This window comes from Schistocerca piceifrons, chromosome 9 (genome assembly GCF_021461385.2).
Source record: "Schistocerca piceifrons isolate TAMUIC-IGC-003096 chromosome 9, iqSchPice1.1, whole genome shotgun sequence".
Lineage (NCBI taxonomy): Eukaryota > Metazoa > Arthropoda > Insecta > Orthoptera > Acrididae > Schistocerca > Schistocerca piceifrons.
Genome location: NC_060146.1, coordinates 96,445,410 through 96,467,912, shown reverse-complemented (window position 1 = coordinate 96,467,912; position 22,503 = coordinate 96,445,410). Strand labels below are relative to the sequence as shown.

Below are 22,503 nucleotides of genomic sequence, written 5' to 3'. Positions count from 1 at the left end.
GCGTGCCTTTAGGCTCGCCGCGACCAACACTTACCACGCACTGACCACAAAACATGGAGGCGCCGGGGCTTGAACCCGGGACCTTTCACATGCAAAGCGAACGCTCTACCAACTTAGCTACGCCCCCAAGCACAACCAAGCTGCGCTGTTCTCCGTTCTTTGCTACTCTTATGTGCACGGACACGATGGTTGGTTGGTTTGCAGGGGTGAAGGGACCAGAGTACAAAGGCGCGGACACGTTCACATACGCAAGAGTTCCAAGTAGTTTCGATGCTCTGGTATTACGACTGCAAATTCCGTCCGTTTTTAACGTCTTAAATTGAAGGGACAGTCACAAGTTGCTCCGTTTTCACTCCATGTCGACAATCACACAGCACCTGAGGTAACAAGCACATCTGAAGACCCATTGTGCACTCGACTGTTCATGCCAACTCACTGCCTCGCACTTTACTACTGTGTACCACTCTTGTCGTCCAACTGCAAAAGACTGGGCCACAACAACTTTCCGCGTCTCCATTGCACTGCGCAAACTACGAAACGCTCCCCAAACATGGCACTCACCCACACAGACGACTTTTCCGACTTTACACGACGCTCACGCAACGCTCACGCTAGTGACAGCCTTATTTAGAGCTTGACGTCGCACACAAGCGAATGAGCACATTTCGCCTACGACTTAGGCCGCCCTCCTAGTGTGGCTGTTCGGTGTCTGCAGGCAGCGAGGGGCTGCAAGCTTCCTGTGTTCGCGCCTATGTCACCTCTGCTTGCTTGTCAGAGACAGAGTATCGCAAAACATACAAGTCACTCCATGAATTGATTGCTACGGCATCTGTCATCAGCAGTCACAACTAGCAACACCAGTAGCAGCCGACTGCACGTCAAGAATTGGAATGTGCAGTGGGATTTTTGTGAATTCGGCGCAAGGCTGATCTTTGCGACATAGGTTTGAGAATCTTATGGGAACACTTGTACTGTTTCTAAATTATGTGTAGTGGTGGGAGGAGGGTGCTTCGTGCGCATTACAGCACGCTTGCCAATTGTGGCTGCTAATCGTTGGCTCGTATCTGCCTTGACACATTTTCTGGCTGTGAATTATTCCACTTGCATGGCAGTGTGCGCATGTTGGGGTGTTAAAAATTCTGGAGGCGCTGGGTATCGATCCCAGTACCTCTCGCATGCTAAGCGAGCGCTCTACCATCTGAGCTACGCCCCCTGCTGACGAACCGCGCTACATACAGCCATATCAATGACACAGACCCTTGCACTCCCATTATTCCGCTGACAAACACTACTCTCAATGTGTCCGTGAGGGTGTCTTTCAGGTTTCCTGCATTCTGTATCGAATCGTAGTTGGCCAAAATCAAAGTGGCACGCACGACGTCGAAAATAGCGTTCGGCCAACGCTCTGAGGTAGACGAACGTGTTGTCCACTCTCTAGACTTCATTGAGGTTAGGCCGTTATACCTAAGGCAGATTTGCACTCGATGACACCTCGACAACAGCCGGTCCTCACATTTACGTCTTGCTCTCCTTACGTCAGTATACGAGTCTGTGACGCTGGCTTTGCAACATCTTGCGTGCCTTTAGGCTCGCCGCGACCAACACTTACCACGCACTGACCACAAAACATGGAGGCGCCGGGGCTTGAACCCGGGACCTTTCACATGCAAAGCGAACGCTCTACCAACTGAGCTACGCCCCCAAGCACAACCAAGCTGCGCTGTTCTCCGTTCTTTGCTACTCTTATGTGCACGGACACGATGGTTGGTTGGTTTGCAGGGGTGAAGGGACCAGAGTACAAAGGCGCGGACACGTTCACATACGCAAGAGTTCCAAGTAGTTTCGATGCTCTGGTATTACGACTGCAAATTCCGTCCGTTTTTAACGTCTTAAATTGAAGGGACAGTCACAAGTTGCTCCGTTTTCACTCCATGTCGACAATCACACAGCACCTGAGGTAACAAGCACATCTGAAGACCCATTGTGCACTCGACTGTTCATGCCAACTCACTGCCTCGCACTTTACTACTGTGTACCACTCTTGTCGTCCAACTGCAAAAGACTGGGCCACAACAACTTTCCGCGTCTCCATTGCACTGCGCAAACTACGAAACGCTCCCCAAACATGGCACTCACCCACGCAGACGACTTTTCCGACTTTACACGACGCTCACGCTAGTGACAGCCTTATTTAGAGCTTGACGTCGCACACAAGCGAATGAGCACATTTCGCCTACGACTTAGGCCGCCCTCCTAGTGTGGCTGTTCGGTGTCTGCAGGCAGCGAGGGGCTGCAAGCTTCCTGTGTTCGCGCCTATGTCACCTCTGCTTGCTTGTCAGAGACAGAGTATCGCAAAACATACAAGTCACTCCATGAATTGATTGCTACGGCATCTGTCATCAGCAGTCACAACTAGCAACACCAGTAGCAGCCGACTGCACGTCAAGAATTGGAATGTGCAGTGGGATTTTTGTGAATTCGGCGCAAGGCTGATCTTTGCGACATAGGTTTGAGAATCTTATGGGAACACTTGTACTGTTTCTAAATTATGTGTAGTGGTGGGAGGAGGGTGCTTCGTGCGCATTACAGCACGCTTGCCAATTGTGGCTGCTAATCGTTGGCTCGTATCTGCCTTGACACATTTTCTGGCTGTGAATTATTCCACTTGCATGGCAGTGTGCGCATGTTGGGGTGTTAAAAATTCTGGAGGCGCTGGGTATCGATCCCAGTACCTCTCGCATGCTAAGCGAGCGCTCTACCATCTGAGCTACGCCCCCTGCTGACGAACCGCGCTACATACAGCCATATCAATGACACAGACCCTTGCACTCCCATTATTCCGCTGACAAACACTACTCTCAATGTGTCCGTGAGGGTGTCTTTCAGGTTTCCTGCATTCTGTATCGAATCGTAGTTGGCCAAAATCAAAGTGGCACGCACGACGTCGAAAATAGCGTTCGGCCAACGCTCTGAGGTAGACGAACGTGTTGTCCACTCTCTAGACTTCATTGAGGTTAGGCCGTTATACCTAAGGCAGATTTGCACTCGATGACACCTCGACAACAGCCGGTCCTCACATTTACGTCTTGCTCTCCTTACGTCAGTATACGAGTCTGTGACGCTGGCTTTGCAACATCTTGCGTGCCTTTAGGCTCGCCGCGACCAACACTTACCACGCACTGACCACAAAACATGGAGGCGCCGGGGCTTGAACCCGGGACCTTTCACATGCAAAGCGAACGCTCTACCAACTGAGCTACGCCCCCAAGCACAACCAAGCTGCGCTGTTCTCCGTTCTTTGCTACTCTTATGTGCACGGACACGATGGTTGGTTGGTTTGCAGGGGTGAAGGGACCAGAGTACAAAGGCGCGGACACGTTCACATACGCAAGAGTTCCAAGTAGTTTCGATGCTCTGGTATTACGACTGCAAATTCCGTCCGTTTTTAACGTCTTAAATTGAAGGGACAGTCACAAGTTGCTCCGTTTTCACTCCATGTCGACAATCACACAGCACCTGAGGTAACAAGCACATCTGAAGACCCATTGTGCACTCGACTGTTCATGCCAACTCACTGCCTCGCACTTTACTACTGTGTACCACTCTTGTCGTCCAACTGCAAAAGACTGGGCCACAACAACTTTCCGCGTCTCCATTGCACTGCGCAAACTACGAAACGCTCCCCAAACATGGCACTCACCCACGCAGACGACTTTTCCGACTTTACACGACGCTCACGCTAGTGACAGCCTTATTTAGAGCTTGACGTCGCACACAAGCGAATGAGCACATTTCGCCTACGACTTAGGCCGCCCTCCTAGTGTGGCTGTTCGGTGTCTGCAGGCAGCGAGGGGCTGCAAGCTTCCTGTGTTCGCGCCTATGTCACCTCTGCTTGCTTGTCAGAGACAGAGTATCGCAAAACATACAAGTCACTCCATGAATTGATTGCTACGGCATCTGTCATCAGCAGTCACAACTAGCAACACCAGTAGCAGCCGACTGCACGTCAAGAATTGGAATGTGCAGTGGGATTTTTGTGAATTCGGCGCAAGGCTGATCTTTGCGACATAGGTTTGAGAATCTTATGGGAACACTTGTACTGTTTCTAAATTATGTGTAGTGGTGGGAGGAGGGTGCTTCGTGCGCATTACAGCACGCTTGCCAATTGTGGCTGCTAATCGTTGGCTCGTATCTGCCTTGACACATTTTCTGGCTGTGAATTATTCCACTTGCATGGCAGTGTGCGCATGTTGGGGTGTTAAAAATTCTGGAGGCGCTGGGTATCGATCCCAGTACCTCTCGCATGCTAAGCGAGCGCTCTACCATCTGAGCTACGCCCCCTGCTGACGAACCGCGCTACATACAGCCATATCAATGACACAGACCCTTGCACTCCCATTATTCCGCTGACAAACACTACTCTCAATGTGTCCGTGAGGGTGTCTTTCAGGTTTCCTGCATTCTGTATCGAATCGTAGTTGGCCAAAATCAAAGTGGCACGCACGACGTCGAAAATAGCGTTCGGCCAACGCTCTGAGGTAGACGAACGTGTTGTCCACTCTCTAGACTTCATTGAGGTTAGGCCGTTATACCTAAGGCAGATTTGCACTCGATGACACCTCGACAACAGCCGGTCCTCACATTTACGTCTTGCTCTCCTTACGTCAGTATACGAGTCTGTGACGCTGGCTTTGCAACATCTTGCGTGCCTTTAGGCTCGCCGCGACCAACACTTACCACGCACTGACCACAAAACATGGAGGCGCCGGGGCTTGAACCCGGGACCTTTCACATGCAAAGCGAACGCTCTACCAACTGAGCTACGCCCCCAAGCACAACCAAGCTGCGCTGTTCTCCGTTCTTTGCTACTCTTATGTGCACGGACACGATGGTTGGTTGGTTTGCAGGGGTGAAGGGACCAGAGTACAAAGGCGCGGACACGTTCACATACGCAAGAGTTCCAAGTAGTTTCGATGCTCTGGTATTACGACTGCAAATTCCGTCCGTTTTTAACGTCTTAAATTGAAGGGACAGTCACAAGTTGCTCCGTTTTCACTCCATGTCGACAATCACACAGCACCTGAGGTAACAAGCACATCTGAAGACCCATTGTGCACTCGACTGTTCATGCCAACTCACTGCCTCGCACTTTACTACTGTGTACCACTCTTGTCGTCCAACTGCAAAAGACTGGGCCACAACAACTTTCCGCGTCTCCATTGCACTGCGCAAACTACGAAACGCTCCCCAAACATGGCACTCACCCACGCAGACGACTTTTCCGACTTTACACGACGCTCACGCTAGTGACAGCCTTATTTAGAGCTTGACGTCGCACACAAGCGAATGAGCACATTTCGCCTACGACTTAGGCCGCCCTCCTAGTGTGGCTGTTCGGTGTCTGCAGGCAGCGAGGGGCTGCAAGCTTCCTGTGTTCGCGCCTATGTCACCTCTGCTTGCTTGTCAGAGACAGAGTATCGCAAAACATACAAGTCACTCCATGAATTGATTGCTACGGCATCTGTCATCAGCAGTCACAACTAGCAACACCAGTAGCAGCCGACTGCACGTCAAGAATTGGAATGTGCAGTGGGATTTTTGTGAATTCGGCGCAAGGCTGATCTTTGCGACATAGGTTTGAGAATCTTATGGGAACACTTGTACTGTTTCTAAATTATGTGTAGTGGTGGGAGGAGGGTGCTTCGTGCGCATTACAGCACGCTTGCCAATTGTGGCTGCTAATCGTTGGCTCGTATCTGCCTTGACACATTTTCTGGCTGTGAATTATTCCACTTGCATGGCAGTGTGCGCATGTTGGTGTGTTAAAAATTCTGGAGGCGCTGGGTATCGATCCCAGTACCTCTCGCATGCTAAGCGAGCGCTCTACCATCTGAGCTACGCCCCCTGCTGACGAACCGCGCTACATACAGCCATATCAATGACACAGACCCTTGCACTCCCATTATTCCGCTGACAAACACTACTCTCAATGTGTCCGTGAGGGTGTCTTTCAGGTTTCCTGCATTCTGTATCGAATCGTAGTTGGCCAAAATCAAAGTGGCACGCACGACGTCGAAAATAGCGTTCGGCCAACGCTCTGAGGTAGACGAACGTGTTGTCCACTCTCTAGACTTCATTGAGGTTAGGCCGTTATACCTAAGGCAGATTTGCACTCGATGACACCTCGACAACAGCCGGTCCTCACATTTACGTCTTGCTCTCCTTACGTCAGTATACGAGTCTGTGACGCTGGCTTTGCAACATCTTGCGTGCCTTTAGGCTCGCCGCGACCAACACTTACCACGCACTGACCACAAAACATGGAGGCGCCGGGGCTTGAACCCGGGACCTTTCACATGCAAAGCGAACGCTCTACCAACTTAGCTACGCCCCCAAGCACAACCAAGCTGCGCTGTTCTCCGTTCTTTGCTACTCTTATGTGCACGGACACGATGGTTGGTTGGTTTGCAGGGGTGAAGGGACCAGAGTACAAAGGCGCGGACACGTTCACATACGCAAGAGTTCCAAGTAGTTTCGATGCTCTGGTATTACGACTGCAAATTCCGTCCGTTTTTAACGTCTTAAATTGAAGGGACAGTCACAAGTTGCTCCGTTTTCACTCCATGTCGACAATCACACAGCACCTGAGGTAACAAGCACATCTGTAGACCCATTGTGCACTCGACTGTTCATGCCAACTCACTGCCTCGCACTTTACTACTGTGTACCACTCTTGTCGTCCAACTGCAAAAGACTGGGCCACAACAACTTTCCGCGTCTCCATTGCACTGCGCAAACTACGAAACGCTCCCCAAACATGGCACTCACCCACGCAGACGACTTTTCCGACTTTACACGACGCTCACGCAACGCTCACGCTAGTGACAGCCTTATTTAGAGCTTGACGTCGCACACAAGCGAATGAGCACATTTCGCCTACGACTTAGGCCGCCCTCCTAGTGTGGCTGTTCGGTGTCTGCAGGCAGCGAGGGGCTGCAAGCTTCCTGTGTTCGCGCCTATGTCACCTCTGCTTGCTCGTCAGAGACAGAGTATCGCAAAACATACAAGTCACTCCATGAATTGATTGCTACGGCATCTGTCATCAGCAGTCACAACTAGCAACACCAGTAGCAGCCGACTGCACGTCAAGAATTGGAATGTGCAGTGGGATTTTTGTGAATTCGGCGCAAGGCTGATCTTTGCGACATAGGTTTGAGAATCTTATGGGAACACTTGTACTGTTTCTAAATTATGTGTAGTGGTGGGAGGAGGGTGCTTCGTGCGCATTACAGCACGCTTGCCAATTGTGGCTGCTAATCGTTGGCTCGTATCTGCCTTGACACATTTTCTGGCTGTGAATTATTCCGCTTGCATGGCAGTGTGCGCATGTTGGGGTGTTAAAAATTCTGGAGGCGCTGGGTATCGATCCCAGTACCTCTCGCATGCTAAGCGAGCGCTCTACCATCTGAGCTACGCCCCCTGCTGACGAACCGCGCTACATACAGCCATATCAATGACACAGACCCTTGCACTCCCATTATTCCGCTGACAAACACTACTCTCAATGTGTCCGTGAGGGTGTCTTTCAGGTTTCCTGCATTCTGTATCGAATCGTAGTTGGCCAAAATCAAAGTGGCACGCACGACGTCGAAAATAGCGTTCGGCCAACGCTCTGAGGTAGACGAACGTGTTGTCCACTCTCTAGACTTCATTGAGGTTAGGCCGTTATACCTAAGGCAGATTTGCACTCGATGACACCTCGACAACAGCCGGTCCTCACATTTACGTCTTGCTCTCCTTACGTCAGTATACGAGTCTGTGACGCTGGCTTTGCAACATCTTGCGTGCCTTTAGGCTCGCCGCGACCAACACTTACCACGCACTGACCACAAAACATGGAGGCGCCGGGGCTTGAACCCGGGACCTTTCACATGCAAAGCGAACGCTCTACCAACTTAGCTACGCCCCCAAGCACAACCAAGCTGCGCTGTTCTCCGTTCTTTGCTACTCTTATGTGCACGGACACGATGGTTGGTTGGTTTGCAGGGGTGAAGGGACCAGAGTACAAAGGCGCGGACACGTTCACATACGCAAGAGTTCCAAGTAGTTTCGATGCTCTGGTATTACGACTGCAAATTCCGTCCGTTTTTAACGTCTTAAATTGAAGGGACAGTCACAAGTTGCTCCGTTTTCACTCCATGTCGACAATCACACAGCACCTGAGGTAACAAGCACATCTGAAGACCCATTGTGCACTCGACTGTTCATGCCAACTCACTGCCTCGCACTTTACTACTGTGTACCACTCTTGTCGTCCAACTGCAAAAGACTGGGCCACAACAACTTTCCGCGTCTCCATTGCACTGCGCAAACTACGAAACGCTCCCCAAACATGGCACTCACCCACGCAGACGACTTTTCCGACTTTACACGACGCTCACGCAACGCTCACGCTAGTGACAGCCTTATTTAGAGCTTGACGTCGCACACAAGCGAATGAGCACATTTCGCCTACGACTTAGGCCGCCCTCCTAGTGTGGCTGTTCGGTGTCTGCAGGCAGCGAGGGGCTGCAAGCTTCCTGTGTTCGCGCCTATGTCACCTCTGCTTGCTTGTCAGAGACAGAGTATCGCAAAACATACAAGTCACTCCATGAATTGATTGCTACGGCATCTGTCATCAGCAGTCACAACTAGCAACACCAGTAGCAGCCGACTGCACGTCAAGAATTGGAATGTGCAGTGGGATTTTTGTGAATTCGGCGCAAGGCTGATCTTTGCGACATAGGTTTGAGAATCTTATGGGAACACTTGTACTGTTTCTAAATTATGTGTAGTGGTGGGAGGAGGGTGCTTCGTGCGCATTACAGCACGCTTGCCAATTGTGGCTGCTAATCGTTGGCTCGTATCTGCCTTGACACATTTTCTGGCTGTGAATTATTCCACTTGCATGGCAGTGTGCGCATGTTGGGGTGTTAAAAATTCTGGAGGCGCTGGGTATCGATCCCAGTACCTCTCGCATGCTAAGCGAGCGCTCTACCATCTGAGCTACGCCCCCTGCTGACGAACCGCGCTACATACAGCCATATCAATGACACAGACCCTTGCACTCCCATTATTCCGCTGACAAACACTACTCTCAATGTGTCCGTGAGGGTGTCTTTCAGGTTTCCTGCATTCTGTATCGAATCGTAGTTGGCCAAAATCAAAGTGGCACGCACGACGTCGAAAATAGCGTTCGGCCAACGCTCTGAGGTAGACGAACGTGTTGTCCACTCTCTAGACTTCATTGAGGTTAGGCCGTTATACCTAAGGCAGATTTGCACTCGATGACACCTCGACAACAGCCGGTCCTCACATTTACGTCTTGCTCTCCTTACGTCAGTATACGAGTCTGTGACGCTGGCTTTGCAACATCTTGCGTGCCTTTAGGCTCGCCGCGACCAACACTTACCACGCACTGACCACAAAACATGGAGGCGCCGGGGCTTGAACCCGGGACCTTTCACATGCAAAGCGAACGCTCTACCAACTGAGCTACGCCCCCAAGCACAACCAAGCTGCGCTGTTCTCCGTTCTTTGCTACTCTTATGTGCACGGACACGATGGTTGGTTGGTTTGCAGGGGTGAAGGGACCAGAGTACAAAGGCGCGGACACGTTCACATACGCAAGAGTTCCAAGTAGTTTCGATGCTCTGGTATTACGACTGCAAATTCCGTCCGTTTTTAACGTCTTAAATTGAAGGGACAGTCACAAGTTGCTCCGTTTTCACTCCATGTCGACAATCACACAGCACCTGAGGTAACAAGCACATCTGAAGACCCATTGTGCACTCGACTGTTCATGCCAACTCACTGCCTCGCACTTTACTACTGTGTACCACTCTTGTCGTCCAACTGCAAAAGACTGGGCCACAACAACTTTCCGCGTCTCCATTGCACTGCGCAAACTACGAAACGCTCCCCAAACATGGCACTCACCCACGCAGACGACTTTTCCGACTTTACACGACGCTCACGCAACGCTCACGCTAGTGACAGCCTTATTTAGAGCTTGACGTCGCACACAAGCGAATGAGCACATTTCGCCTACGACTTAGGCCGCCCTCCTAGTGTGGCTGTTCGGTGTCTGCAGGCAGCGAGGGGCTGCAAGCTTCCTGTGTTCGCGCCTATGTCACCTCTGCTTGCTTGTCAGAGACAGAGTATCGCAAAACATACAAGTCACTCCATGAATTGATTGCTACGGCATCTGTCATCAGCAGTCACAACTAGCAACACCAGAAGCAGCCGACTGCACGTCAAGAATTGGAATGTGCAGTGGGATTTTTGTGAATTCGGCGCAAGGCTGATCTTTGCGACATAGGTTTGAGAATCTTATGGGAACACTTGTACTGTTTCTAAATTATGTGTAGTGGTGGGAGGAGGGTGCTTCGTGCGCATTACAGCACGCTTGCCAATTGTGGCTGCTAATCGTTGGCTCGTATCTGCCTTGACACATTTTCTGGCTGTGAATTATTCCACTTGCATGGCAGTGTGCGCATGTTGGGGTGTTAAAAATTCTGGAGGCGCTGGGTATCGATCCCAGTACCTCTCGCATGCTAAGCGAGCGCTCTACCATCTGAGCTACGCCCCCTGCTGACGAACCGCGCTACATACAGCCATATCAATGACACAGACCCTTGCACTCCCATTATTCCGCTGACAAACACTACTCTCAATGTGTCCGTGAGGGTGTCTTTCAGGTTTCCTGCATTCTGTATCGAATCGTAGTTGGCCAAAATCAAAGTGGCACGCACGACGTCGAAAATAGCGTTCGGCCAACGCTCTGAGGTAGACGAACGTGTTGTCCACTCTCTAGACTTCATTGAGGTTAGGCCGTTATACCTAAGGCAGATTTGCACTCGATGACACCTCGACAACAGCCGGTCCTCACATTTACGTCTTGCTCTCCTTACGTCAGTATACGAGTCTGTGACGCTGGCTTTGCAACATCTTGCGTGCCTTTAGGCTCGCCGCGACCAACACTTACCACGCACTGACCACAAAACATGGAGGCGCCGGGGCTTGAACCCGGGACCTTTCACATGCAAAGCGAACGCTCTACCAACTGAGCTACGCCCCCAAGCACAACCAAGCTGCGCTGTTCTCCGTTCTTTGCTACTCTTATGTGCACGGACACGATGGTTGGTTGGTTTGCAGGGGTGAAGGGACCAGAGTACAAAGGCGCGGACACGTTCACATACGCAAGAGTTCCAAGTAGTTTCGATGCTCTGGTATTACGACTGCAAATTCCGTCCGTTTTTAACGTCTTAAATTGAAGGGACAGTCACAAGTTGCTCCGTTTTCACTCCATGTCGACAATCACACAGCACCTGAGGTAACAAGCACATCTGAAGACCCATTGTGCACTCGACTGTTCATGCCAACTCACTGCCTCGCACTTTACTACTGTGTACCACTCTTGTCGTCCAACTGCAAAAGACTGGGCCACAACAACTTTCCGCGTCTCCATTGCACTGCGCAAACTACGAAACGCTCCCCAAACATGGCACTCACCCACGCAGACGACTTTTCCGACTTTACACGACGCTCACGCAACGCTCACGCTAGTGACAGCCTTATTTAGAGCTTGACGTCGCACACAAGCGAATGAGCACATTTCGCCTACGACTTAGGCCGCCCTCCTAGTGTGGCTGTTCGGTGTCTGCAGGCAGCGAGGGGCTGCAAGCTTCCTGTGTTCGCGCCTATGTCACCTCTGCTTGCTTGTCAGAGACAGAGTATCGCAAAACATACAAGTCACTCCATGAATTGATTGCTACGGCATCTGTCATCAGCAGTCACAACTAGCAACACCAGTAGCAGCCGACTGCACGTCAAGAATTGGAATGTGCAGTGGGATTTTTGTGAATTCGGCGCAAGGCTGATCTTTGCGACATAGGTTTGAGAATCTTATGGGAACACTTGTACTGTTTCTAAATTATGTGTAGTGGTGGGAGGAGGGTGCTTCGTGCGCATTACAGCACGCTTGCCAATTGTGGCTGCTAATCGTTGGCTCGTATCTGCCTTGACACATTTTCTGGCTGTGAATTATTCCACTTGCATGGCAGTGTGCGCATGTTGGGGTGTTAAAAATTCTGGAGGCGCTGGGTATCGATCCCAGTACCTCTCGCATGCTAAGCGAGCGCTCTACCATCTGAGCTACGCCCCCTGCTGACGAACCGCGCTACATACAGCCATATCAATGACACAGACCCTTGCACTCCCATTATTCCGCTGACAAACACTACTCTCAATGTGTCCGTGAGGGTGTCTTTCAGGTTTCCTGCATTCTGTATCGAATCGTAGTTGGCCAAAATCAAAGTGGCACGCACGACGTCGAAAATAGCGTTCGGCCAACGCTCTGAGGTAGACGAACGTGTTGTCCACTCTCTAGACTTCATTGAGGTTAGGCCGTTATACCTAAGGCAGATTTGCACTCGATGACACCTCGACAACAGCCGGTCCTCACATTTACGTCTTGCTCTCCTTACGTCAGTATACGAGTCTGTGACGCTGGCTTTGCAACATCTTGCGTGCCTTTAGGCTCGCCGCGACCAACACTTACCACGCACTGACCACAAAACATGGAGGCGCCGGGGCTTGAACCCGGGACCTTTCACATGCAAAGCGAACGCTCTACCAACTGAGCTACGCCCCCAAGCACAACCAAGCTGCGCTGTTCTCCGTTCTTTGCTACTCTTATGTGCACGGACACGATGGTTGGTTGGTTTGCAGGGGTGAAGGGACCAGAGTACAAAGGCGCGGACACGTTCACATACGCAAGAGTTCCAAGTAGTTTCGATGCTCTGGTATTACGACTGCAAATTCCGTCCGTTTTTAACGTCTTAAATTGAAGGGACAGTCACAAGTTGCTCCGTTTTCACTCCATGTCGACAATCACACAGCACCTGAGGTAACAAGCACATCTGAAGACCCATTGTGCACTCGACTGTTCATGCCAACTCACTGCCTCGCACTTTACTACTGTGTACCACTCTTGTCGTCCAACTGCAAAAGACTGGGCCACAACAACTTTCCGCGTCTCCATTGCACTGCGCAAACTACGAAACGCTCCCCAAACATGGCACTCACCCACGCAGACGACTTTTCCGACTTTACACGACGCTCACGCAACGCTCACGCTAGTGACAGCCTTATTTAGAGCTTGACGTCGCACACAAGCGAATGAGCACATTTCGCCTACGACTTAGGCCGCCCTCCTAGTGTGGCTGTTCGGTGTCTGCAGGCAGCGAGGGGCTGCAAGCTTCCTGTGTTCGCGCCTATGTCACCTCTGCTTGCTTGTCAGAGACAGAGTATCGCAAAACATACAAGTCACTCCATGAATTGATTGCTACGGCATCTGTCATCAGCAGTCACAACTAGCAACACCAGTAGCAGCCGACTGCACGTCAAGAATTGGAATGTGCAGTGGGATTTTTGTGAATTCGGCGCAAGGCTGATCTTTGCGACATAGGTTTGAGAATCTTATGGGAACACTTGTACTGTTTCTAAATTATGTGTAGTGGTGGGAGGAGGGTGCTTCGTGCGCATTACAGCACGCTTGCCAATTGTGGCTGCTAATCGTTGGCTCGTATCTGCCTTGACACATTTTCTGGCTGTGAATTATTCCACTTGCATGGCAGTGTGCGCATGTTGGGGTGTTAAAAATTCTGGAGGCGCTGGGTATCGATCCCAGTACCTCTCGCATGCTAAGCGAGCGCTCTACCATCTGAGCTACGCCCCCTGCTGACGAACCGCGCTACATACAGCCATATCAATGACACAGACCCTTGCACTCCCATTATTCCGCTGACAAACACTACTCTCAATGTGTCCGTGAGGGTGTCTTTCAGGTTTCCTGCATTCTGTATCGAATCGTAGTTGGCCAAAATCAAAGTGGCACGCACGACGTCGAAAATAGCGTTCGGCCAACGCTCTGAGGTAGACGAACGTGTTGTCCACTCTCTAGACTTCATTGAGGTTAGGCCGTTATACCTAAGGCAGATTTGCACTCGATGACACCTCGACAACAGCCGGTCCTCACATTTACGTCTTGCTCTCCTTACGTCAGTATACGAGTCTGTGACGCTGGCTTTGCAACATCTTGCGTGCCTTTAGGCTCGCCGCGACCAACACTTACCACGCACTGACCACAAAACATGGAGGCGCCGGGGCTTGAACCCGGGACCTTTCACATGCAAAGCGAACGCTCTACCAACTGAGCTACGCCCCCAAGCACAACCAAGCTGCGCTGTTCTCCGTTCTTTGCTACTCTTATGTGCACGGACACGATGGTTGGTTGGTTTGCAGGGGTGAAGGGACCAGAGTACAAAGGCGCGGACACGTTCACATACGCAAGAGTTCCAAGTAGTTTCGATGCTCTGGTATTACGACTGCAAATTCCGTCCGTTTTTAACGTCTTAAATTGAAGGGACAGTCACAAGTTGCTCCGTTTTCACTCCATGTCGACAATCACACAGCACCTGAGGTAACAAGCACATCTGAAGACCCATTGTGCACTCGACTGTTCATGCCAACTCACTGCCTCGCACTTTACTACTGTGTACCACTCTTGTCGTCCAACTGCAAAAGACTGGGCCACAACAACTTTCCGCGTCTCCATTGCACTGCGCAAACTACGAAACGCTCCCCAAACATGGCACTCACCCACGCAGACGACTTTTCCGACTTTACACGACGCTCACGCAACGCTCACGCTAGTGACAGCCTTATTTAGAGCTTGACGTCGCACACAAGCGAATGAGCACATTTCGCCTACGACTTAGGCCGCCCTCCTAGTGTGGCTGTTCGGTGTCTGCAGGCAGCGAGGGGCTGCAAGCTTCCTGTGTTCGCGCCTATGTCACCTCTGCTTGCTTGTCAGAGACAGAGTATCGCAAAACATACAAGTCACTCCATGAATTGATTGCTACGGCATCTGTCATCAGCAGTCACAACTAGCAACACCAGTAGCAGCCGACTGCACGTCAAGAATTGGAATGTGCAGTGGGATTTTTGTGAATTCGGCGCAAGGCTGATCTTTGCGACATAGGTTTGAGAATCTTATGGGAACACTTGTACTGTTTCTAAATTATGTGTAGTGGTGGGAGGAGGGTGCTTCGTGCGCATTACAGCACGCTTGCCAATTGTGGCTGCTAATCGTTGGCTCGTATCTGCCTTGACACATTTTCTGGCTGTGAATTATTCCACTTGCATGGCAGTGTGCGCATGTTGGGGTGTTAAAAATTCTGGAGGCGCTGGGTATCGATCCCAGTACCTCTCGCATGCTAAGCGAGCGCTCTACCATCTGAGCTACGCCCCCTGCTGACGAACCGCGCTACATACAGCCATATCAATGACACAGACCCTTGCACTCCCATTATTCCGCTGACAAACACTACTCTCAATGTGTCCGTGAGGGTGTCTTTCAGGTTTCCTGCATTCTGTATCGAATCGTAGTTGGCCAAAATCAAAGTGGCACGCACGACGTCGAAAATAGCGTTCGGCCAACGCTCTGAGGTAGACGAACGTGTTGTCCACTCTCTAGACTTCATTGAGGTTAGGCCGTTATACCTAAGGCAGATTTGCACTCGATGACACCTCGACAACAGCCGGTCCTCACATTTACGTCTTGCTCTCCTTACGTCAGTATACGAGTCTGTGACGCTGGCTTTGCAACATCTTGCGTGCCTTTAGGCTCGCCGCGACCAACACTTACCACGCACTGACCACAAAACATGGAGGCGCCGGGGCTTGAACCCGGGACCTTTCACATGCAAAGCGAACGCTCTACCAACTGAGCTACGCCCCCAAGCACAACCAAGCTGCGCTGTTCTCCGTTCTTTGCTACTCTTATGTGCACGGACACGATGGTTGGTTGGTTTGCAGGGGTGAAGGGACCAGAGTACAAAGGCGCGGACACGTTCACATACGCAAGAGTTCCAAGTAGTTTCGATGCTCTGGTATTACGACTGCAAATTCCGTCCGTTTTTAACGTCTTAAATTGAAGGGACAGTCACAAGTTGCTCCGTTTTCACTCCATGTCGACAATCACACAGCACCTGAGGTAACAAGCACATCTGAAGACCCATTGTGCACTCGACTGTTCATGCCAACTCACTGCCTCGCACTTTACTACTGTGTACCACTCTTGTCGTCCAACTGCAAAAGACTGGGCCACAACAACTTTCCGCGTCTCCATTGCACTGCGCAAACTACGAAACGCTCCCCAAACATGGCACTCACCCACGCAGACGACTTTTCCGACTTTACACGACGCTCACGCAACGCTCACGCTAGTGACAGCCTTATTTAGAGCTTGACGTCGCACACAAGCGAATGAGCACATTTCGCCTACGACTTAGGCCGCCCTCCTAGTGTGGCTGTTCGGTGTCTGCAGGCAGCGAGGGGCTGCAAGCTTCCTGTGTTCGCGCCTATGTCACCTCTGCTTGCTTGTCAGAGACAGAGTATCGCAAAACATACAAGTCACTCCATGAATTGATTGCTACGGCATCTGTCATCAGCAGTCACAACTAGCAACACCAGTAGCAGCCGACTGCACGTCAAGAATTGGAATGTGCAGTGGGATTTTTGTGAATTCGGCGCAAGGCTGATCTTTGCGACATAGGTTTGAGAATCTTATGGGAACACTTGTACTGTTTCTAAATTATGTGTAGTGGTGGGAGGAGGGTGCTTCGTGCGCATTACAGCACGCTTGCCAATTGTGGCTGCTAATCGTTGGCTCGTATCTGCCTTGACACATTTTCTGGCTGTGAATTATTCCACTTGCATGGCAGTGTGCGCATGTTGGGGTGTTAAAAATTCTGGAGGCGCTGGGTATCGATCCCAGTACCTCTCGCATGCTAAGCGAGCGCTCTACCATCTGAGCTACGCCCCCTGCTGACGAACCGCGCTACATACAGCCATATCAATGACACAGACCCTTGCACTCCCATTATTCCGCTGACAAACACTACTCTCAATGTGTCCGTGAGGGTGTCTTTCAGGTTTCCTGCATTCTGTATCGAATCGTAGTTGGCCAAAATCAAAGTGGCACGCACGACGTCGAAAATAGCGTTCGGCCAACGCTCTGAGGTAGACGAACGTGTTGTCCACTCTCTAGACTTCATTGAGGTTAGGCCGTTATACCTAAGGCAGATTTGCACTCGATGACACCTCGACAACAGCCGGTCCTCACATTTACGTCTTGCTCTCCTTACGTCAGTATACGAGTCTGTGACGCTGGCTTTGCAACATCTTGCGTGCCTTTAGGCTCGCCGCGACCAACACTTACCACGCACTGACCACAAAACATGGAGGCGCCGGGGCTTGAACCCGGGACCTTTCACATGCAAAGCGAACGCTCTACCAACTGAGCTACGCCCCCAAGCACAACCAAGCTGCGCTGTTCTCCGTTCTTTGCTACTCTTATGTGCACGGACACGATGGTTGGTTGGTTTGCAGGGGTGAAGGGACCAGAGTACAAAGGCGCGGACACGTTCACATACGCAAGAGTTCCAAGTAGTTTCGATGCTCTGGTATTACGACTGCAAATTCCGTCCGTTTTTAACGTCTTAAATTGAAGGGACAGTCACAAGTTGCTCCGTTTTCACTCCATGTCGACAATCACACAGCACCTGAGGTAACAAGCACATCTGAAGACCCATTGTGCACTCGACTGTTCATGCCAACTCACTGCCTCGCACTTTACTACTGTGTACCACTCTTGTCGTCCAACTGCAAAAGACTGGGCCACAACAACTTTCCGCGTCTCCATTGCACTGCGCAAACTACGAAACGCTCCCCAAACATGGCACTCACCCACGCAGACGACTTTTCCGACTTTACACGACGCTCACGCAACGCTCACGCTAGTGACAGCCTTATTTAGAGCTTGACGTCGCACACAAGCGAATGAGCACATTTCGCCTACGACTTAGGCCGCCCTCCTAGTGTGGCTGTTCGGTGTCTGCAGGCAGCGAGGGGCTGCAAGCTTCCTGTGTTCGCGCCTATGTCACCTCTGCTTGCTTGTCAGAGACAGAGTATCGCAAAACATACAAGTCACTCCATGAATTGATTGCTACGGCATCTGTCATCAGCAGTCACAACTAGCAACACCAGTAGCAGCCGACTGCACGTCAAGAATTGGAATGTGCAGTGGGATTTTTGTGAATTCGGCGCAAGGCTGATCTTTGCGACATAGGTTTGAGAATCTTATGGGAACACTTGTACTGTTTCTAAATTATGTGTAGTGGTGGGAGGAGGGTGCTTCGTGCGCATTACAGCACGCTTGCCAATTGTGGCTGCTAATCGTTGGCTCGTATCTGCCTTGACACATTTTCTGGCTGTGAATTATTCCACTTGCATGGCAGTGTGCGCATGTTGGGGTGTTAAAAATTCTGGAGGCGCTGGGTATCGATCCCAGTACCTCTCGCATGCTAAGCGAGCGCTCTACCATCTGAGCTACGCCCCCTGCTGACGAACCGCGCTACATACAGCCATATCAATGACACAGACCCTTGCACTCCCATTATTCCGCTGACAAACACTACTCTCAATGTGTCCGTGAGGGTGTCTTTCAGGTTTCCTGCATTCTGTATCGAATCGTAGTTGGCCAAAATCAAAGTGGCACGCACGACGTCGAAAATAGCGTTCGGCCAACGCTCTGAGGTAGACGAACGTGTTGTCCACTCTCTAGACTTCATTGAGGTTAGGCCGTTATACCTAAGGCAGATTTGCACTCGATGACACCTCGACAACAGCCGGTCCTCACATTTACGTCTTGCTCTCCTTACGTCAGTATACGAGTCTGTGACGCTGGCTTTGCAACATCTTGCGTGCCTTTAGGCTCGCCGCGACCAACACTTACCACGCACTGACCACAAAACATGGAGGCGCCGGGGCTTGAACCCGGGACCTTTCACATGCAAAGCGAACGCTCTACCAACTGAGCTACGCCCCCAAGCACAACCAAGCTGCGCTGTTCTCCGTTCTTTGCTACTCTTATGTGCACGGACACGATGGTTGGTTGGTTTGCAGGGGTGAAGGGACCAGAGTACAAAGGCGCGGACACGTTCACATACGCAAGAGTTCCAAGTAGTTTCGATGCTCTGGTATTACGACTGCAAATTCCGTCCGTTTTTAACGTCTTAAATTGAAGGGACAGTCACAAGTTGCTCCGTTTTCACTCCATGTCGACAATCACACAGCACCTGAGGTAACAAGCACATCTGAAGACCCATTGTGCACTCGACTGTTCATGCCAACTCACTGCCTCGCACTTTACTACTGTGTACCACTCTTGTCGTCCAACTGCAAAAGACTGGGCCACAACAACTTTCCGCGTCTCCATTGCACTGCGCAAACTACGAAACGCTCCCCAAACATGGCACTCACCCACGCAGACGACTTTTCCGACTTTACACGACGCTCACGCAACGCTCACGCTAGTGACAGCCTTATTTAGAGCTTGACGTCGCACACAAGCGAATGAGCACATTTCGCCTACGACTTAGGCCGCCCTCCTAGTGTGGCTGTTCGGTGTCTGCAGGCAGCGAGGGGCTGCAAGCTTCCTGTGTTCGCGCCTATGTCACCTCTGCTTGCTTGTCAGAGACAGAGTATCGCAAAACATACAAGTCACTCCATGAATTGATTGCTACGGCATCTGTCATCAGCAGTCACAACTAGCAACACCAGTAGCAGCCGACTGCACGTCAAGAATTGGAATGTGCAGTGGGATTTTTGTGAATTCGGCGCAAGGCTGATCTTTGCGACATAGGTTTGAGAATCTTATGGGAACACTTGTACTGTTTCTAAATTATGTGTAGTGGTGGGAGGAGGGTGCTTCGTGCGCATTACAGCACGCTTGCCAATTGTGGCTGCTAATCGTTGGCTCGTATCTGCCTTGACACATTTTCTGGCTGTGAATTATTCCACTTGCATGGCAGTGTGCGCATGTTGGGGTGTTAAAAATTCTGGAGGCGCTGGGTATCGATCCCAGTACCTCTCGCATGCTAAGCGAGCGCTCTACCATCTGAGCTACGCCCCCTGCTGACGAACCGCCCTACATACAGCCATATCAATGACACAGACCCTTGCACTCCCATTATTCCGCTGACAAACACTACTCTCAATGTGTCCGTGAGGGTGTCTTTCAGGTTTCCTGCATTCTGTATCGAATCGTAGTTGGCCAAAATCAAAGTGGCACGCACGACGTCGAAAATAGCGTTCGGCCAACGCTCTGAGGTAGACGAACGTGTTGTCCACTCTCTAGACTTCATTGAGGTTAGGCCGTTATACCTAAGGCAGATTTGCACTCGATGACACCTCGACAACAGCCGGTCCTCACATTTACGTCTTGCTCTCCTTACGTCAGTATACGAGTCTGTGACGCTGGCTTTGCAACATCTTGCGTGCCTTTAGGCTCGCCGCGACCAACACTTACCACGCACTGACCACAAAACATGGAGGCGCCGGGGCTTGAACCCGGGACCTTTCACATGCAAAGCGAACGCTCTACCAACTGAGCTACGCCCCCAAGCACAACCAAGCTGCGCTGTTCTCCGTTCTTTGCTACTCTTATGTGCACGGACACGATGGTTGGTTGGTTTGCAGGGGTGAAGGGACCAGAGTACAAAGGCGCGGACACGTTCACATACGCAAGAGTTCCAAGTAGTTTCGATGCTCTGGTATTACGACTGCAAATTCCGTCCGTTTTTAACGTCTTAAATTGAAGGGACAGTCACAAGTTGCTCCGTTTTCACTCCATGTCGACAATCACACAGCACCTGAGGTAACAAGCACATCTGAAGACCCATTGTGCACTCGACTGTTCATGCCAACTCACTGCCTCGCACTTTACTACTGTGTACCACTCTTGTCGTCCAACTGCAAAAGACTGGGCCACAACAACTTTCCGCGTCTCCATTGCACTGCGCAAACTACGAAACGCTCCCCAAACATGGCACTCACCCACGCAGACGACTTTTCCGACTTTACACGACGCTCACGCAACGCTCACGCTAGTGACAGCCTTATTTAGAGCTTGACGTCGCACACAAGCGAATGAGCACATTTCGCCTACGACTTAGGCCGCCCTCCTAGTGTGGCTGTTCGGTGTCTGCAGGCAGCGAGGGGCTGCAAGCTTCCTGTGTTCGCGCCTATGTCACCTCTGCTTGCTTGTCAGAGACAGAGTATCGCAAAACATACAAGTCACTCCATGAATTGATTGCTACGGCATCTGTCATCAGCAGTCACAACTAGCAACACCAGTAGCAGCCGACTGCACGTCAAGAATTGGAATGTGCAGTGGGATTTTTGTGAATTCGGCGCAAGGCTGATCTTTGCGACATAGGTTTGAGAATCTTATGGGAACACTTGTACTGTTTCTAAATTATGTGTAGTGGTGGGAGGAGGGTGCTTCGTGCGCATTACAGCACGCTTGCCAATTGTGGCTGCTAATCGTTGGCTCGTATCTGCCTTGACACATTTTCTGGCTGTGAATTATTCCACTTGCATGGCAGTGTGCGCATGTTGGGGTGTTAAAAATTCTGGAGGCGCTGGGTATCGATCCCAGTACCTCTCGCATGCTAAGCGAGCGCTCTACCATCTGAGCTACGCCCCCTGCTGACGAACCGCCCTACATACAGCCATATCAATGACACAGACCCTTGCACTCCCATTATTCCGCTGACAAACACTACTCTCAATGTGTCCGTGAGGGTGTCTTTCAGGTTTCCTGCATTCTGTATCGAATCGTAGTTGGCCAAAATCAAAGTGGCACGCACGACGTCGAAAATAGCGTTCGGCCAACGCTCTGAGGTAGACGAACGTGTTGTCCACTCTCTAGACTTCATTGAGGTTAGGCCGTTATACCTAAGGCAGATTTGCACTCGATGACACCTCGACAACAGCCGGTCCTCACATTTACGTCTTGCTCTCCTTACGTCAGTATACGAGTCTGTGACGCTGGCTTTGCAACATCTTGCGTGCCTTTAGGCTCGCCGCGACCAACACTTACCACGCACTGACCACAAAACATGGAGGCGCCGGGGCTTGAACCCGGGACCTTTCACATGCAAAGCGAACGCTCTACCAACTGAGCTACGCCCCCAAGCACAACCAAGCTGCGCTGTTCTCCGTTCTTTGCTACTCTTATGTGCACGGACACGATGGTTGGTTGGTTTGCAGGGGTGAAGGGACCAGAGTACAAAGGCGCGGACACGTTCACATACGCAAGAGTTCCAAGTAGTTTCGATGCTCTGGTATTACGACTGCAAATTCCGTCCGTTTTTAACGTCTTAAATTGAAGGGACAGTCACAAGTTGCTCCGTTTTCACTCCATGTCGACAATCACACAGCACCTGAGGTAACAAGCACATCTGAAGACCCATTGTGCACTCGACTGTTCATGCCAACTCACTGCCTCGCACTTTACTACTGTGTACCACTCTTGTCGTCCAACTGCAAAAG

At 51.0% G+C, this 22,503-nt stretch overlaps 29 non-coding genes across 29 annotated transcripts; all 29 read right to left on the bottom strand.

Annotated features, from left to right (window-relative positions):
* Window positions 1-54: 54 nt before the first annotated feature.
* Window positions 55-127, bottom strand: Trnaa-ugc. Its single transcript has one exon. It is a non-coding gene; the product is annotated as a tRNA-Ala (tRNA).
* A 1,013-nt stretch (window positions 128-1,140) lies between these two features.
* Window positions 1,141-1,213, bottom strand: Trnaa-agc. The gene has a single exon. It is a non-coding gene; the product is annotated as a tRNA-Ala (tRNA).
* A 416-nt stretch (window positions 1,214-1,629) lies between these two features.
* On the bottom strand, window positions 1,630-1,702 carry Trnaa-ugc. The gene has a single exon. It is a non-coding gene; the product is annotated as a tRNA-Ala (tRNA).
* Window positions 1,703-2,704: 1,002 nt separating this feature from the next.
* Trnaa-agc lies at window positions 2,705-2,777 on the bottom strand. The gene has a single exon. It is a non-coding gene; the product is annotated as a tRNA-Ala (tRNA).
* A 416-nt stretch (window positions 2,778-3,193) lies between these two features.
* Window positions 3,194-3,266, bottom strand: Trnaa-ugc. Its single transcript has one exon. It is a non-coding gene; the product is annotated as a tRNA-Ala (tRNA).
* A 1,002-nt stretch (window positions 3,267-4,268) lies between these two features.
* On the bottom strand, window positions 4,269-4,341 carry Trnaa-agc. Its single transcript has one exon. It is a non-coding gene; the product is annotated as a tRNA-Ala (tRNA).
* Window positions 4,342-4,757: 416 nt separating this feature from the next.
* Trnaa-ugc lies at window positions 4,758-4,830 on the bottom strand. The gene has a single exon. It is a non-coding gene; the product is annotated as a tRNA-Ala (tRNA).
* A 1,002-nt stretch (window positions 4,831-5,832) lies between these two features.
* On the bottom strand, window positions 5,833-5,905 carry Trnaa-agc. The gene has a single exon. It is a non-coding gene; the product is annotated as a tRNA-Ala (tRNA).
* A 416-nt stretch (window positions 5,906-6,321) lies between these two features.
* On the bottom strand, window positions 6,322-6,394 carry Trnaa-ugc. Its single transcript has one exon. It is a non-coding gene; the product is annotated as a tRNA-Ala (tRNA).
* A 1,013-nt stretch (window positions 6,395-7,407) lies between these two features.
* On the bottom strand, window positions 7,408-7,480 carry Trnaa-agc. The gene has a single exon. It is a non-coding gene; the product is annotated as a tRNA-Ala (tRNA).
* Window positions 7,481-7,896: 416 nt separating this feature from the next.
* Trnaa-ugc lies at window positions 7,897-7,969 on the bottom strand. The gene has a single exon. It is a non-coding gene; the product is annotated as a tRNA-Ala (tRNA).
* A 1,013-nt stretch (window positions 7,970-8,982) lies between these two features.
* Trnaa-agc lies at window positions 8,983-9,055 on the bottom strand. Its single transcript has one exon. It is a non-coding gene; the product is annotated as a tRNA-Ala (tRNA).
* Window positions 9,056-9,471: 416 nt separating this feature from the next.
* On the bottom strand, window positions 9,472-9,544 carry Trnaa-ugc. The gene has a single exon. It is a non-coding gene; the product is annotated as a tRNA-Ala (tRNA).
* Window positions 9,545-10,557: 1,013 nt separating this feature from the next.
* On the bottom strand, window positions 10,558-10,630 carry Trnaa-agc. The gene has a single exon. It is a non-coding gene; the product is annotated as a tRNA-Ala (tRNA).
* A 416-nt stretch (window positions 10,631-11,046) lies between these two features.
* Window positions 11,047-11,119, bottom strand: Trnaa-ugc. The gene has a single exon. It is a non-coding gene; the product is annotated as a tRNA-Ala (tRNA).
* A 1,013-nt stretch (window positions 11,120-12,132) lies between these two features.
* Trnaa-agc lies at window positions 12,133-12,205 on the bottom strand. The gene has a single exon. It is a non-coding gene; the product is annotated as a tRNA-Ala (tRNA).
* Window positions 12,206-12,621: 416 nt separating this feature from the next.
* On the bottom strand, window positions 12,622-12,694 carry Trnaa-ugc. The gene has a single exon. It is a non-coding gene; the product is annotated as a tRNA-Ala (tRNA).
* Window positions 12,695-13,707: 1,013 nt separating this feature from the next.
* Trnaa-agc lies at window positions 13,708-13,780 on the bottom strand. Its single transcript has one exon. It is a non-coding gene; the product is annotated as a tRNA-Ala (tRNA).
* A 416-nt stretch (window positions 13,781-14,196) lies between these two features.
* Trnaa-ugc lies at window positions 14,197-14,269 on the bottom strand. The gene has a single exon. It is a non-coding gene; the product is annotated as a tRNA-Ala (tRNA).
* A 1,013-nt stretch (window positions 14,270-15,282) lies between these two features.
* On the bottom strand, window positions 15,283-15,355 carry Trnaa-agc. Its single transcript has one exon. It is a non-coding gene; the product is annotated as a tRNA-Ala (tRNA).
* A 416-nt stretch (window positions 15,356-15,771) lies between these two features.
* Trnaa-ugc lies at window positions 15,772-15,844 on the bottom strand. The gene has a single exon. It is a non-coding gene; the product is annotated as a tRNA-Ala (tRNA).
* Window positions 15,845-16,857: 1,013 nt separating this feature from the next.
* Trnaa-agc lies at window positions 16,858-16,930 on the bottom strand. Its single transcript has one exon. It is a non-coding gene; the product is annotated as a tRNA-Ala (tRNA).
* A 416-nt stretch (window positions 16,931-17,346) lies between these two features.
* Trnaa-ugc lies at window positions 17,347-17,419 on the bottom strand. The gene has a single exon. It is a non-coding gene; the product is annotated as a tRNA-Ala (tRNA).
* A 1,013-nt stretch (window positions 17,420-18,432) lies between these two features.
* Trnaa-agc lies at window positions 18,433-18,505 on the bottom strand. Its single transcript has one exon. It is a non-coding gene; the product is annotated as a tRNA-Ala (tRNA).
* A 416-nt stretch (window positions 18,506-18,921) lies between these two features.
* On the bottom strand, window positions 18,922-18,994 carry Trnaa-ugc. Its single transcript has one exon. It is a non-coding gene; the product is annotated as a tRNA-Ala (tRNA).
* Window positions 18,995-20,007: 1,013 nt separating this feature from the next.
* Trnaa-agc lies at window positions 20,008-20,080 on the bottom strand. The gene has a single exon. It is a non-coding gene; the product is annotated as a tRNA-Ala (tRNA).
* A 416-nt stretch (window positions 20,081-20,496) lies between these two features.
* Window positions 20,497-20,569, bottom strand: Trnaa-ugc. The gene has a single exon. It is a non-coding gene; the product is annotated as a tRNA-Ala (tRNA).
* Window positions 20,570-21,582: 1,013 nt separating this feature from the next.
* Window positions 21,583-21,655, bottom strand: Trnaa-agc. The gene has a single exon. It is a non-coding gene; the product is annotated as a tRNA-Ala (tRNA).
* A 416-nt stretch (window positions 21,656-22,071) lies between these two features.
* Trnaa-ugc lies at window positions 22,072-22,144 on the bottom strand. The gene has a single exon. It is a non-coding gene; the product is annotated as a tRNA-Ala (tRNA).
* Window positions 22,145-22,503: the final 359 nt, after the last annotated feature.